The sequence below is a fragment of the Hemicordylus capensis genome, chromosome 1 (assembly GCF_027244095.1).
Source record: "Hemicordylus capensis ecotype Gifberg chromosome 1, rHemCap1.1.pri, whole genome shotgun sequence".
In the NCBI taxonomy this organism is placed as follows: Eukaryota; Metazoa; Chordata; class Lepidosauria; order Squamata; family Cordylidae; genus Hemicordylus; species Hemicordylus capensis.
Window position 1 is genome coordinate 190,500,681 of NC_069657.1, and position 15,314 is coordinate 190,515,994.

Genomic DNA, 15,314 nt, shown 5'->3' on the forward strand with positions numbered 1-15,314 from the left:
CATGCAAGGCTTGGCTTGCAGCCCAGTCTACAAGAAAGGGAAGGGAAATGTAATTTTCACTTCTCTCCTCTCATGCCAAAAGCCATTTTCTCTGCCATGAATATGTCCCTGAGGGCTGTGCAGCCTCAAGGATATATTACTCACAGAGAAAGAGGCTTTTGGAAGGAGGGGCGAAAAGCAAATATTGCTTCTGCCTCTCCCTCTGCCCACACTGGACTGCTAGCCAAGTCAAGTGAACAGCTAGTTTACTGGTTCCTTGCGAAGGTAGAGCTCTTGCTCCACCCTTTTAAGGCCTTATTCATGTTAGTGAGTGTTAAGAATTATTATGAAAAAGACTGAAAGTAAAACAGAAAACATCATAGGTTGCTAATAGCCTAACAGACATGACTGCAACTGTATAGAAAGACAATTCATACAAATATCTTGCCATGTGTCTCCCTATACTTGTGCAAGTGATTCCAATTTAAAAAAACAACACCCTTTATATCTCAGCATTTTATGAAACAAAGCTGTAACCATATAGTATTCAATTTTCATCACAGTTCTGAGACAGAGGGGAAAGTTTACAATTAGAGCATATAGACAATTAGATAACTGATAATTATCTTTCTGTATTATCAAAGTATAATTATAATGTGTGTGCGTGTGTATATATGTATGTGTGTGTATGTGTGTGTGTGTATATATATATATAATTTTAAAATTTAAATTAGATAATAATTAGAATGCTCTAATATATATTATCAGAGCATATGGACTGACTCCATTTGTTGTGTCTTCAGGGAATACACAAGCAAGGTAGTTTCATGTCTCTCCATTAGAATACTTGGCCATTAATGTATGATCAGAACTTATGAAAGGTGCAAGTATCCACTCACCACCTATCCTGGGTTTATGGCAAAAAGCACAAGTAAACTATGGTGGCATTTGGCTCTACAGGCATAAATGAGAACAAATAAGAGAAGCAAACCAGAATAAAATGGCTGGATTATGCCTTTTTTTAAAAAAAAGTATTTTGCTGTTAAGGTTTTAAAAATTGCTATTTAGGCAAATGCACATGTAATACTAAAGGTTAAGGAAGGAGTGTCATCCTTTGGTTCATTCTAAATCATGCTTTTATCTGTGAATAATAAACATTTTGTACGCAAATTAATTCAACTGTTTCTCCCATACCTTGCCCCGGAAAAATAAGAGAGATATTTTTAGGCTATCTTCCTTTACCCATTAATGTTGTGTATATAAATAAGCCAGGTTATCTTTTTTCCCCCCCTCTCCTTGTGCGAAATGTTTTATCTAACAGCTGCTCGCCTAGTAGTTCAGTACTCCACTTCTCTAAATTAGGACACTTTATCTTAAGGCTTCATAATCTTACGAGACTATAATTGGAAAGTTTATGGGGGGGAAAAAAACCCACCCTGCTTTGTAAGCTTGGCAGCTGAGATAGGAAGAGGGAATGAGAAGGACTACAGCAGAATTACACCATAGCTGCTAGCCTGACTTCGCTTGACAGAGCCGTTTAATATTTTGACAAGACAAAATATAAAGCAGCATTTTATTCTGTAGAGACTTCACTAGACACAAGCATGGAAGTGCTTGTGATCAATAAAGTTTGCGGTGGAGAGTGATTTATTTACAGCAGGGTATTATGTAGAGAAAGAGCTGTGATATTTCCACAGGCTTTGACGGCATAATGGGCCCCTCTCAATCCTTACATGGAAGGGTTAGATTGTCATGGCTGCTCAGGCAGTATTCAAAACGTTATCTGATCAGCCTTAAAGACTTCAGAACGAGACAGATGATTAGTTACCCTAAACGATCCTCATCATGCAGAAATTGATGATTTAATATAGTCAATGACAGACGATTCCATTTGTACTAGATAAAGTGTCTGCGGTTTGTATCAATCATAATAGAGTTATTATTGAGCATAAAAGAAAAGCATGTTTAATATCATTAATTCCAGATATGTCGCTTTGCACATCTGGCATTCATCCATAGAGCAGAACCACTCCAGGCTATCATTCCTGCCTGTGCGCTGGTGACTCCAGTGTTTTTTGTAATTTCAAAATGTTTTTCAGCACCTCCAGCTAGGTGCAATAACAGTTTACAGATTACCTATGTCATCACATTTTGACAAACTTCTCAATCTGATGTGACCTTCATCTTTAGCCATCTGCTTGCCTTTGTTTCGGCTTCTTCTCCTTCCCTGTTTTTTCCTTCCTTAAAAAAAAACAAAACTCCTCCATAGCTTAAAGCTGTAGTAGTTTGTTCCATATTCTTCTAGGTCAACATTTTCACCTGTGTAAATCCAAAAACATAGGCTGCAGTTCAAAGACAGTAACCTGGGTTCAAGTCCCAGCCTGATTGGCATTAGGTGACCTTGTTGCTGTATGTTTTTCATCACTCTTGTCAAATGCAACTTGATTAAGCTTTAAAAAAAACAACATGTGGGTAGGGGGAGGGGAGAGAGAGAATGGATTCATCTGAAAATGAACTGTCTTCTTTCAATGGTTCATACCCACAGACACATTCCAAAAGGGGCCCGAGAAGCACCTGCCACCTCTGATGAACAAATCGCACATAAAAGTAAGAATGTAGAAAATGCACATGAGGTTCCTATACTCTTACTCATTCTAAAATTCTGGCTGACATTTTGCGCAGTGTCCCACAGGCATTGTTAGCACCTCAGAAGTTGCTGTGTGCTAGTAAAAAAATGTGTTCATAGAGTTGCACAAGAACACTCTGTGCAATTGCGCAAACGCTTCTTTTAATGCAGCAGCTCCCACGATGCTAGCAATGACCACGGAATACTGTGCAGAATATCAGCCAATGCATGTATGCCTAAAATATCTATCCTGTATCTAGTGTTTCAAAGTAAAAACTCAATTAGAAAACCCTGTTATAAAACCACAATATACACATTTCAATATTGTTAAGAATAACAAATAACCAGTAGGAATCCACAGACACACAATGGAAAAGTCTATCAATGGATACTAGTCCTGTTGGCTATAGACTATCTCCATGTTCAGAGGCAGGACGCTTCTGAATACCAGTTGCAGGGAGCAATGAGAGGCAGGAGAGGAGGTATGCCTTCACCTCCTGGTTGTGTGGCTTCCCAAGGCATCTGGTTGGCCACTGGGGGAAACAGGGTGCTGGACAGGATAGGCCTTAGGCCTAATCCAGCAAGACTCTTCTTACATTCTTAGGACTTGCCAAAGAAGCAACAGAAACTAAACTCAAGCTTCCCACAAGTCAAAGGTGCTCCTAAATAAGAAGGGCCCTGATCCAACTTTGGTTCCAGGCAACTGTTAGTGTGTAACAACCAGGGACCACAGATATAGCTGGGCACCCCCATCCATACTGAAAGATGCCAGTTCGAAAGGGTCTGGACTTTGCACTTGATCTTAGCCAAAAGGCCGAGAAGCATCATGAAGCATCACTTTTGATGAACATCATGATACAAATATTGATACACCATAAGATGTACATTTGCATTCCTATCTGCTTCATTTAGAGAAGGCTGCTTCTGTGCAGAGATCTCCCTTGCCAGATCAGGGCGGTCGTCCTTGCCAGTGCCATTTTGCTAGAAGGCAGCAATGAGTTGGTTTACCTGGATAAGGAGTCTAAAACGTAGGGTACCACTTCAGAAAAAGCTCTTGATGAACATCTTGGCAAATAAAGCAGTACCCCATCTGAGAATCTTTTGTCACATGGAGGGATGCCTGGACTCAAGTCGTAGGATTTTAGGATTTTAAAGGTCAATGCTAGAAGCAGTGAAGGTGTCATCAACACTCTAACCACAGTATAGTTGTGTAGAAGGGAGCATTTTTGATAGATTGTGATGCAGGGAGGAGTAAGATTGCACCTGCTAAAATTCCCTCTTCTGTAAAATAATTAAAGTTACCAGGGCCCTGTCCTTTTATTGCATCTGTTCACCCTAACAATAGGAACTCACACAACCTATTTTTCCCTAAGTAGAGAAGGTAGCAAACACACGTGGCATGTAATCCAGGGCCCTGCACATGCACAGGCTCTCAAAGTCAGCTATAGTAGATGGAGCTCTGACAATATATGCAGCTCCCTCCCCTTTCATAGCAGGCAGAGGGCCTCCAACTCTGCACATGGACTGCCTTGCTGACTCATGCATAGCTCTTAGTGGGGAAAACAAACATATAAATTAAGCTAGATAAACAGAAAAGCAAAAAGGTTTTATGAACCTAAAGCTTCTGCCACCAGACCCATTTTTGAAGTTCAAAATGGCACAAGCAGCATTAAAAAGAAATAATCCACTTAGTCAAAATTAATGTGGGAATTTATATAAGTACTCTTATGCAAATAAGCAGTTGAATGGCAAATGTGTCATAAGTAAATAGTGTGGGGTATAAAAGGGAAATGGGTCCTCAAAAAGAGGAAAAAGAGAGAAACGTGATTTAAAATGAAGCATATAATTCAGCCAAAGTTAACACTCATGGGCTGACATCCTGAGCAATGGAACACTTGCAGCCTGTGCTCCAGACTAATGTCACACTACCACAAGAATGCATGCTAGTTCTTATGCAACAGTTGTACAAATGCAAAGCCTCTTTTGTTTTTATACATTCATTCATTCATTCAGTTTCTATATTACCCTTCAAAAAATGGCTCAGGGCAGTTTACACAGAGAAATAATAAACAAATAAGATGGATCCCTAACCCCAAAGGGCTCACGATCTAAAAAGAAACACAAGATAGACACCAGCCACAGTCACTGGAGGTACTGTGCTGGAGGTGGATAGGGTTTTAATGGGAACTGTTGCACCGGATGCTATTGCACAATAGCACAATTCTGCAAATCCTCTTGCACTTGTGCCACAAACATGCCATGGCTCTGGATGACAGTAATTGGTTTTAAGAATACACTTAGTTAAATACAGACCTAGATCTCCCTTATTTTGGGATAACTGTGTTTTCCCCATTCAGTTCGTTTATTGTTCCATGGGTTTATTCAGCCATGAGTTCCACTCCTCCCAACTTTCAGTTTTATTAGGAAAATGTTTAACATTAATCCTGGAATTGAAACATGCACAGTTTGCTGCAGCTTTTAGTTTCTGCAGTTCACATTTATATTTTCCCTGTTTCTACATTACTAATGCACATGTGCACATTGTTAATGTACAGAAGAACCTCAATATTCATGCGGGTTCCATTCCAGGCTGCAGCTGCAGATATGGAAAACATGAACATTGAGTCATTGAACCTATGGGAGTGTGGATGTCAGGTTCCCGGTCGGTCAAAAATTGACAAAAATCAGATGAAAATGGGGGAGGGCTTCTTACCATGCTCTGCTGCTCCCCCTGAGTGGTATTGTGCCCCCAAATTGGCCAAAAATTGGCTGGAAATCAGTGGGGGGTTTCCTGGGTTTTTTTTTACAAAGATGGGAGCCATTTTTTGGCTCTGTCAAAAAAAAAATGGTGGCTGGAAATAACTGCAGAGGTCATTTCCAACCACCTCCGACCTGCAGATAGGCAAGGGTGGCACATTTTTTCCCATGTATGCCAAGGCAAGGTGTCTTTTTCCTGACCATGGATATGTGAATCCGTGGATGTGGAATCCGCAGATAACAAGGTCCACTTGTACTGCAAAAACACAACAACAATGCAATCTGATCATATATGATTTCAGGATTATTTTTGTACAGTGTTGTACTGATGCACAGACAAAATGAACCTGGATACAACAATATGTGCATCACGTATGTGTGTTAGTAAAACAATCACATCAAGTTGGCTTTTTTGTGCATGCATGCATGCATGCTCAACACAATGCATGCATGCACACACAATGCTTGGTACAAGTTCAGAAACACAAAAAAAACCCAGAACAATGAAGAATTCATAATACATTGAGTCTACTTCAGAAACAAGACTGGTTAATTTGGAACTTTAGTGCAGTGGGAGAACTTGAATGGGGCGGCATCTCAGAAGCACCCCGACTCCTACTGAAATCTATGGAACCTGAGAGTATCAACTTTCACTAGATCATTCTTCTTTGACAGATGTAATCTGTCTTCACTAAATTTACTTAAAATGCTACCACTGATTTTAATCTGACTGAATGACCTGGATTGTATCAACAACTGTAGAAGGTTCCTCCCATTTTCGGTGATGGGCTGGGGTGGCAGAATGGCAAGTATGGATACTATTCCAAATAGCTGGCTGCCAGTTCAGACTCAGGGTAGTTTAGTGATGCTTGTAGCTTTATTTATTATGTCTGAAGGGAAAGTGGAAAAGCAAAATAACATTTCAGGGACAAAGCTGTTAACACTGGATGTCAACTGCGCATCGCAACATCTCCTGTATTGGGAAGATTATTTTAAAGTTCAAGTCAACCATTACTCCTCCACTCCCACAGTCTCTCCTCCAACAAAAAGGGCAACAAGACTAAAAACCACTGACATAAATATACTGCACCTAAATAATAGTCAGCTTTACATGAGGGCTTTAATTTATTGTTTCCCAATCATCTAGTTTAACACATTTGGCTTTTGAATCATCCTCTCCCGTTCCTTCTTGTTTAATCTTGTAAAAGTTAATTATAAAAACCCAAATCATGTAAGCTTCCATGATATGAAATTTCACAGAAAGCAACAGTGGAAGAGCAGTGAAAATCGATTTTGGCACCAAAGCTAGCACTATCAAACTACTTGGGGCTGTTTCCCATATGCATATTAATCACTTGATGACTGTAACAATCAATGCACGTGTGGATGAACCACCACAGATCTGAGAACCTCACAGTCCGAACTTTCATACAGCACATATCACTTCACATTATGCTATTTCAAATATAATACTTGTCAGTGGAGCCTGTTCACACACCCCACTACCACTTACCTAGGGCTGGTTAACACTTGCTTGTACATCACTTGATTTCCTTATACTTGGGGCTGATCTCTCTCTCTCTCTCTCTCTCTCTCACACACACACACACACACACACACACACACACACACACACACACCACAGTTATTAGGTTCTGAACATGTGAATCATGATTTGAATGGGTGATGTCTCATCATGAACAGAATCCACCTCAGTGGCAGAGCATCCGTTTTGCATACAGAAGGTTCCAAATTCCCTCCTAGTATCTCTAAGATAGGGCTGAGGGTGACTCCTGCCTGAAACCTGGAAGAGCCACTGCCAGTCAGCGTAGGCAATACTGAGCTAGATGGCCCAACAATTGGACTCAGTATAAGGCAACTTCCTGTTTTCCTGATTTTTATCTACTCACACACAATCCCTTTCAAGGAAGTCTGTTCACACTCTCAGCTTCCATTCATCAAGTATTTCATCATCAGGTGTAGATGAACCAAGTGACATGTGTGGAGGGCTGGTGCGGACATGTGTGGAGGGCGGACTGGCCTATCCGGAGGGTGGACTGGTCTACCCGGTCTACATGTGTGGACATGTGTGGAGGGCTGGTGTGGACATGTTAAGCTGGTGCAGCTCCCCGGTTGACATGTGTGGAGGGCTGGTGTGGACAGACATGTGTGACATGTGTGGACATGTGTGTGACATTACTCTCCTCAACATCCACCATTACATTTTTGGTTTTTACTCAAGTGCTATCCCATTGACTTACCAGACTGCTGAAAGATTACAGCCATCTTTGGTTTGGTCTGGAATACACTATGTGGCACTGAGCAAAGCATTTTACCATTTTGTGTATTATTTTGCCCACACCTGTGCTCAGTACTCCTGCAAAGCATGTGATGCATTATTGCAGAATATATAATGCTCATGTGGAACAGTTGCATAAGACCCCAAATAAAGGGCATCCAATATAACAAAACAGATAGTGCTGTTCTGACTAATACCATCCAACATATGGCGTGCAGCAGAAGTGATCAATCATTCCAATAACCAAACTCCTCTAGGCAGCTGAATCTGTCAGCGCAAAGCAGCAGATGACTGCTTCCTAGGTATCATTAAACCTTTTTAAGACAGGTCATTTCTTCATGAATATATATATATATATATATATATTTGTGTGTGTATGACATTAAGAAATGCCAAGGAAGTAAACTTAAAGAAAAGACAGAATTTCTATCCATCAAGATGATCTTTTAACAGCCAATGAAACCAAATAAGGCACAGTGACTATCGCTTTTGAGGCGTCACAGGCTTCGCACATTTGCTGTTGGTTTCTATCATGAAACACTGGGTCCTTTTAGCAGTGTCATGTTTTGACCCAATGATATACTGGGAAGCTCCTCCCCTTTTTCCTGTGCAATGCCTTTATTGTTTCAAAGATTATTTCTCCTGCCGCAAAGGATCTCTAGGTTCACAAATCTATTGCTGCAGTCTTATATACCTGGGAATGAGCTGCACTGGCAGGGGCACACCTAGGAGATTTTGGAGCCTGGACCTAAAGGCCTTTGGAGGCCACCCTTTGGAGGCCCCACCCACAAGTTAACCATCATCGCCTAAAGGCCTCTGGAGCCCCCCACCAGAACTAGAATTAGTTCTAACAGATACAAACGGTCACAAATCATTTCTAGAAACTATTCATCCCTACTAAAGGCATGTGGAAGATAACAGAACTCTAAACTACAGATACCAACTTTTGCATGAACACTCCTGCCACTAGTCTAGCATCACTGCAGCTTTCACAAAACAAATTTCCTTTGCCTCAGTAATGGGAAATGGAGGGTGGTGCATTAGAGAACCTCAGAAATACATAATCAGCCAACACATACCAAAAGATACAACTTTCAGAACCAATCAGGGAGGTGTCGAGGAAAGGCAGGGCTGTAATAATGAGTGACTTCAATTACCCACACAAAGACTGGGTAAATTCACAGTCAGGTAATGACAGAGAGGTCAGATTTCTAGATACACTGAATGACTGTGCCCTAGAACAGTTGGTCTTGGAACCAACCAGAGAGAAGGCGACCTTGGACTTAATTCTGAGTGGCACCCAGGACCTGGTGTGTGATGTCAGTGTCATCAACCCATTAGGGAACAGTGACTACAGTGCCATCAAATTCAGCATACATGTGGGGAGAGAATCACCAAGGAAGTCTAACACAGACATTTTGAATTTCATAAGAGGAAATCTCTCCAAAATGAGAAGTATGGTGAAAAGAAAGCTGAAAGGGAAAATCAGGAGAGTCACTTCACTCCAGAGTGCATGGAGTTTACTCAAAACCACAATACTAGAAGCCCAGTTAGATTGTATACTCAAAAGGAGGAAAGGTACCACTAAGTCTAGGAGGATACCAGCATGGCTAACAGGTACCGTCAAGGAAGCCATAAAAGGGAAGAAGACTTCTTTCTGAAATTGGAAAGCCTGTCCAAACGAGTAGAACAGAAAGGAACACAAACTCTTGCAAAGAAATGCACAGTGACAATAAGGGAGGCGAAAAGAGAGTTTGAGGAACATTTAGCTAGAAGCATCAAGGGGAATAACAAAAATTTATTTAAATACATCAGAAGCAGGAAACCTGCCAGGGAGGCGGTTGGACCATTAGACAATGAGGGAGTGAAAGGGATTACTAAGGAGGAAATGGAAGTTGCAGAGAAGCTAAATGAGTTCTTTGCATCCATCTTCACAGCAGAGGATAGTGAGCATATACCTGTTCCTGAACCAGGCTTTTCGGGGATGGAAGCTAAAGAACTGAGTCAGATAGAAGTGACAAAAGATGATGTTCTAAACTGTCTGGAAAAACTGAAAACTAGCAAATTGCCAGTGCTGGATGGTATCCATCCAAGAGTCCTCAAAGAACTCAAATGTGAAATTGCCGACCTCCTTGCTAAAATATATAACTTATCCCTGCAATCAGGCTCTGTACCAGAGAACTGGAAAGTAGCAAATGTAACACTAATTTTCAAAAAGGGATCCAGGGGCAATCCTGGAAATTACAAGCCGGTTAGCTTAATGTCCATTCCAGGCAAATTGATGGAAAGTATCCTCAAGGATAAAATTGTAAAGCTCATAGAAGAACAGGCCCTGCTGGCAGACAACCAGCATGGCTTCTGCAAAGGGAAATCTTGCCTCACAAACCTTTTGGAGTTCTTTGAGAGTGTCAACAAGTGTGTGGACCAAGGTGTTCCAGTTGACATAGTATACCTGGACTTCCAAAAAGCTTTCATCAAAGTTCCTCATCAAAGACTCCTGAGGAAACTTAGCAGTCATGGGATAAGGGGACAAGTACATGTGTGGTTGAAAGACAGGGAACAGAGGGCAGGTATAAATGGAGAGCTTTCACAATGGAGAGAAGTAAAAAATGGGGTCCCCTAGGGATCTGTACTGGGACCGGTGCTTTGTAATTTATTCATAAATGATCTAGAAGTAGGGGTAAGCAGCGAGGTGGCCAAATTTGCAGATTGATTGATTATTTATTTATTTATTTATTTATTTTTACATTTATATCCCGTACTTCCTCCAAGGAGCCCAGAGCGGTGTACTACACACTTGAGTTTAGTCTCACAACAACCCTGTGAGGTAGGTTAGGCTGAGAGAGAAGTGACTGGCCCACAGTCACCCAGCTAGTATCATGGCTGAATGGGAATTTGAACTCGGATCTCCCAATCCTTGTCCAGCACTCCAACCGCTACACCACGCAGGCTCCAAACTCCAAAGATGATACCAAACTCTTTCAGGTAGTGAAATCCAAAACAGATTGTTAGGAGTTCCAAAAGGATCTCTCCAAACTGAGTGAGTGGGCAACAATATGGCAAATGCGGTTCAATGTTGGCAATAGGGTTGTGCACAGAACTGGCTGGCCCGGTTTGGCTGGAGTCTGGACCAGACTCAAACCAGACTGGGCCAGTTCGGTCCGGTACCCCCTTGAACCCCCCAGTTTGGTTCGGTCCGGGGGGTTCGCAAGGCCTGGAGGCCTCTCAGAGGCCAATTGCACAGGTGCGGCGGCCTCCAAAATGGCCACCGCACCAAGGGGGAAGGCCCGAACAGGCTGAAGAGCCGACTGAACGGGCTGGTTCAGGCTGCATTGAGGCTGGCGGGGAGATAGGGAACCTCCGCAGACACACACACCCCACCGCCTCCAATAACTCACCTGGAGGGGATAAGTGACTTTAAAAAAATTTTTTTTCCAGTTTAAAAAAACAAAAAAACACTCACAAGTCCCTGAACAGTTGGGGGGTGTTCAGTCCGAGGTTGGACCAAACAGGGGATGGTTCGGCTCGACCCTGAACCGTTGAACTGAACCAGTTCGGCGTCAAGCTGGTTCGCACATTCCTAGCTGGCAAGTGTAAAGTGATGCACATTGAGACAAAAAACCCCAACTTCAAGTATACGCTGATGGGATCTGAGCTGTCGGTGACTGACAGGAGAGGGATCTTGGGGTCATGGAGGACATCTCATTGAAAGTTCCACGCAATGTGCCGCAGCTGTGAAAAAGGCCAATTCCATGCTAGGGATCATTAGGAAGGGGGTTGAAAATAAAACTGCTAATATTATAATACCCTTATACAAAACTATGGTGCGGCCACACCTGAAATACTGCGTACAATTCTGGTCACCACATCTAAAAAAGGACATTGTAGAACTGGAAAAGGTGCAGAAGAGGGCAACCAAGATGATCAGGGGCCTAGAGCACCTTTCTTATGAGGCAAGGCTACAACACCTGGGGCTATTTAGTTTAGAAAAAAGAAGACTGGTCTGTGAGGAGACATGATAGAGGTCTACAAAATCATGCATGGTGTGGAGAAAGTGGACAGAGAGAAATTCTTCTCCCTCTCCCATAACACTAGAACCAGGGGTCATCTCATGAAACTGATCGCCAGGAAATCTAGGACCAACGAACAGAAGTACTTTTTCACACAATGTATAATCAGCTTGTGGAATTCTCTGCCAATAACCTGGATGGCTTTAAGAGCGGTTTGGATAACTTCATGGAGGAGAGGTCTATCATCGGCTACTAGTCGGAGGGCTATAGGCCACCTCCAGCCAGGGCCGGATTAAGTCAGTGCGGGGCCTGTAGCATATGTTATAAAGGGGACCTAAATTTTTTTTAAAAAAATGCACATAAATATTAAAACGTAAATTATTTACTTGCATAGTAAAGTAATTCAATTTTTTTCATTCGCTATATTTTGGAGTATGAGAGACCAAGCCACAAACTCACACTTACTACAACAAGTGAACATTTATATACCGATTTTCGATCAAAATTCTCAAAGTGGTTTACATAGAAAAATAAACAGGGGATAGATGCTTCTCTGTCTCCAAAGGGCTCACACTCTAAAAAGAAAAATGTGGTAGGCACCAGCAACAGCCACTGGACAGATGTTGTGCTGAGCATTCTCTTAAAAGGCACATTTAGCAGAAAAGGGATATTTTATCTAATATGGACCAAATAAAACAGGTAAAGTTTTAACTTTAATTCCCAGTTGGAAGCCGGGCATGCGGGGCCCTCAAAAACGCGGGGCCCGTAGCAAATGCTACATTTGCTACTACGTTAATCCGCCTCTGCCTCCAGCCTGAAAGGCAGGATGCCTCTGAGTATTTTTAACTTTTTTAACCTCTAACTTTTGTGTAACATTTGAGAGTGCCCAACATACTGAGAAACATATTTTTCAAAGGACGTGGAGACAGCCCCAAAATCCAACACACAGGCTAGGGCATAAACTTCAGCAAGGCCAATTCTGTTTATTTGAATTGTAGCCAGTGCAGCCGCCCGCCATCCCAACCTGTGAGCATCTCCAAACTATTTCCAATTTGGTGGAGGGGGGGGGAGGGTCAGGGAAGGGAAGGAGAAATGAAAATGGATATAGAATTTAAGAGCAAGAAAACATGAAAGCAAGCAAGCAAGCAAGCAAGCAAGAACCGTGCAAAAAAAATGGACCCAGTTATTTTCTTTCCCAAACCATTGTTGAAGACTGAGACATTTCCCCCACATCTATTTCTATTGCATTGTTAGGGAAGCCATGGAATTTGTAGGGAAGTCATGGAATTTAAAGCAACAAAATAAAATACGGTACAATTGGGTACAAGGGAGGACAGCAGGCAAGACTGAGGCTCTCAGAATGTTTCCTTACGCTTGGCAGGTGTGCACTCAATCAGTCCCTTGGATGGGAGACCAGTGGGTGAGGAAAGGCCCCCCTCCCCAAAATAAGGAAGCCATAGTAAAAAGGGTAACCCAACAATAGCAGACCACAGGAGGAGTAGGAGCAAATGTGTACATTTTTAATATATGCAAAAGGACAATAGCACTGGCATTGCAAAAAGATAATAATGAAATCCAGTCCTCATACCACATAATACAAAGACTCCTAAGACTGTAGTCCTCTAGATATACCTTGTGTTGGGACTGGGAAGGGAAGACCCAGGTTCAAATCTCCTTTAGCCATGAAACTCAATGGGTGACTCTCACCCATTGAGTGCAGTCTTAGGAGTCTTTGTGTTACGTGGTTTGAGGACTGGATTTCATATAAGCCAATAGCTTATCTCTCAGCCCAACCTACCTCACAGGGTTGTTGTGAGCATAAAAATAACTATGTATTCTGGGCTTTCCAGGAGAAACGCAACATATCAATATATATAAAAATAAAAAGTCATGCAGCATCACATTGGAAGAGAATCATAGGCCAAGGGGTCAAGGGGGGGAATGGATCACAGTCAAATTGTTTCCCCTGCGCCAAACCAACCCTCCCCTCACCCAAGACCCCAACCCACAGGCAGCCAAGTCAGACCTCCTCTCCCCCCACCCACCCAAGACCCCACCCCACAGGCAGCCACACAGCAAGGAGACAGTATTATTATTATTATTATTATTATTATTATTATTATTATTATTAATAATAATTCAATTTCTATACCGCCCCTCCAAAAATGGCTCAGGGTGGTTTACAAAGAGAAATAACAAACAAATAAGATGGCTCCCTGTCCCCAAAGGGCTCACATTCTAAAAAGAAACATAGGACACACACCAGCAACAGTCACTGGAGGTACTGTGCTGGGGGTGGATAGGGCCAGTTACTCTCCCCCTGCTAAATAAAGAGAATCACCACGTTAAAAAGGTGCCTCTTTGCCCAATTAGCAGGGGTTAGGGTTAGTTAGTTGCCAGTTTAATGGCTGACTGACTGACTCCGCTGGTGGTTGTTGGGCTCAGGGTTCTTGCTGTTACTCACTGGCGGTGGTGGTGGCCCAGTGACAGTTTGAAGGTAATCAGTGTCACTTTTATACCGAGGGGCGATTCATAAACTTAATCTGAGGGCAGAGCGCAGATGGGAGAGAGGGCAGAGAGTATTTGTTTAAAAGCAATACAACGTGCTGCTGGACCCTTAAATCATCTGTCCCTTGTTTAGAAGACACACCATTGGGCTTCTAAAAAGAAAGCCGAGAGGGAGCAGTGGAGCCAAAAATCAACCGTCCTTCCTACAGGCGCTGCAGGAGTCAAAGGCCTCGCACTACTACCCGTGTCTTTCAAGCTCCCTCCTCTCAGAGGCTGGCCTTCAAGCAAACCCCCACGCCTGGGCGGTCAGAAAACATTTCGCTGGGGATCGTTTCATAGCTGGTCTGTGTAGCAACACAGCAAGGGAGCCACACACTCACACACAAAGCAAGAGTTCTCAACACCAACCCGAGGGTAGGGCGGGAAGAATCAAAGTCAGGACTTCCAGAGCAAGGGGCATCTGTGCTTCCTCTGCAGGGCAAATCTCAAAGAACCCGGTGGGCAGCCAGTGCTGCTGTGGTGGAGAGTACCTGCCTGTCCCTGAGGGCCCCTTCTTCCCAAGCTCTCTACATGGTCGCTCGCTCCTCCACTCCTTGTCTCACTGGCATTGCAGCTGCTGCTACTCCCTCCCTCCTCGTAGAGCGTGCAGCATGAGACAGGAAGGCAGAGAGAGGGGCTGGGGTATATGCGCAGCCAGGAAGCTGCCAGGAGCCAGGATCTCTGCCAAGCCGAGCCAGCCCCTGCCCACTGGCGCCATCATGGAGGGGAAAGCGTTTGGAGGCCCCCCCCCAGGCAGCGGAGGACCGAGCCAGGTCCCCGTGGCCCAGTCCTAAGAGCGCCACTGTCCACTGGATGCAATGGGGTTTTGTTCCGAGTAAACAGGCATAGGATTGGTCTCCAGCCCACTGATGCTGCAATGTAAAATACCCAATGTATTTTAGTAAAATACCCAATGTATTTTAAAGCAAATTATGTCTCCTGCTAACTGAGCAAAGAGGCACCTTTAAGTGGTAATTCTCTTTATTTAGCAGAGGGAGAGAAACAGGCCCTATCCACGCCCAGCACAACATCCCTCCAGTGGCTGTTGCTAGGGTCTATCTTAGTTTCTTTTTTTAGATTTTGAGCCCTTTGGAGA

General features: G+C 43.1%; 2 long non-coding RNA genes across 2 annotated transcripts in view; both read right to left on the reverse strand.

The window, feature by feature from the left end:
• Nucleotides 1–15,011, reverse strand: part of LOC128340868 (uncharacterized) — a 55,662-nt gene extending 40,651 nt beyond the window's left edge. The window contains exon 1 of the long non-coding RNA XR_008314043.1: nucleotides 14,710–15,011. This is a non-coding gene — a long non-coding RNA (uncharacterized LOC128340868). The remainder of the gene's footprint in view (nucleotides 1–14,709) is intronic.
• On the reverse strand, nucleotides 1,916–14,551 carry LOC128340870 (uncharacterized). The gene is made up of 2 exons (XR_008314045.1): nucleotides 14,322–14,551; nucleotides 1,916–2,429 (listed from the first exon to the last, which is right to left on the reverse strand). It is a non-coding gene; the product is annotated as an uncharacterized LOC128340870 (long non-coding RNA).
• Nucleotides 15,012–15,314: the final 303 nt, after the last annotated feature.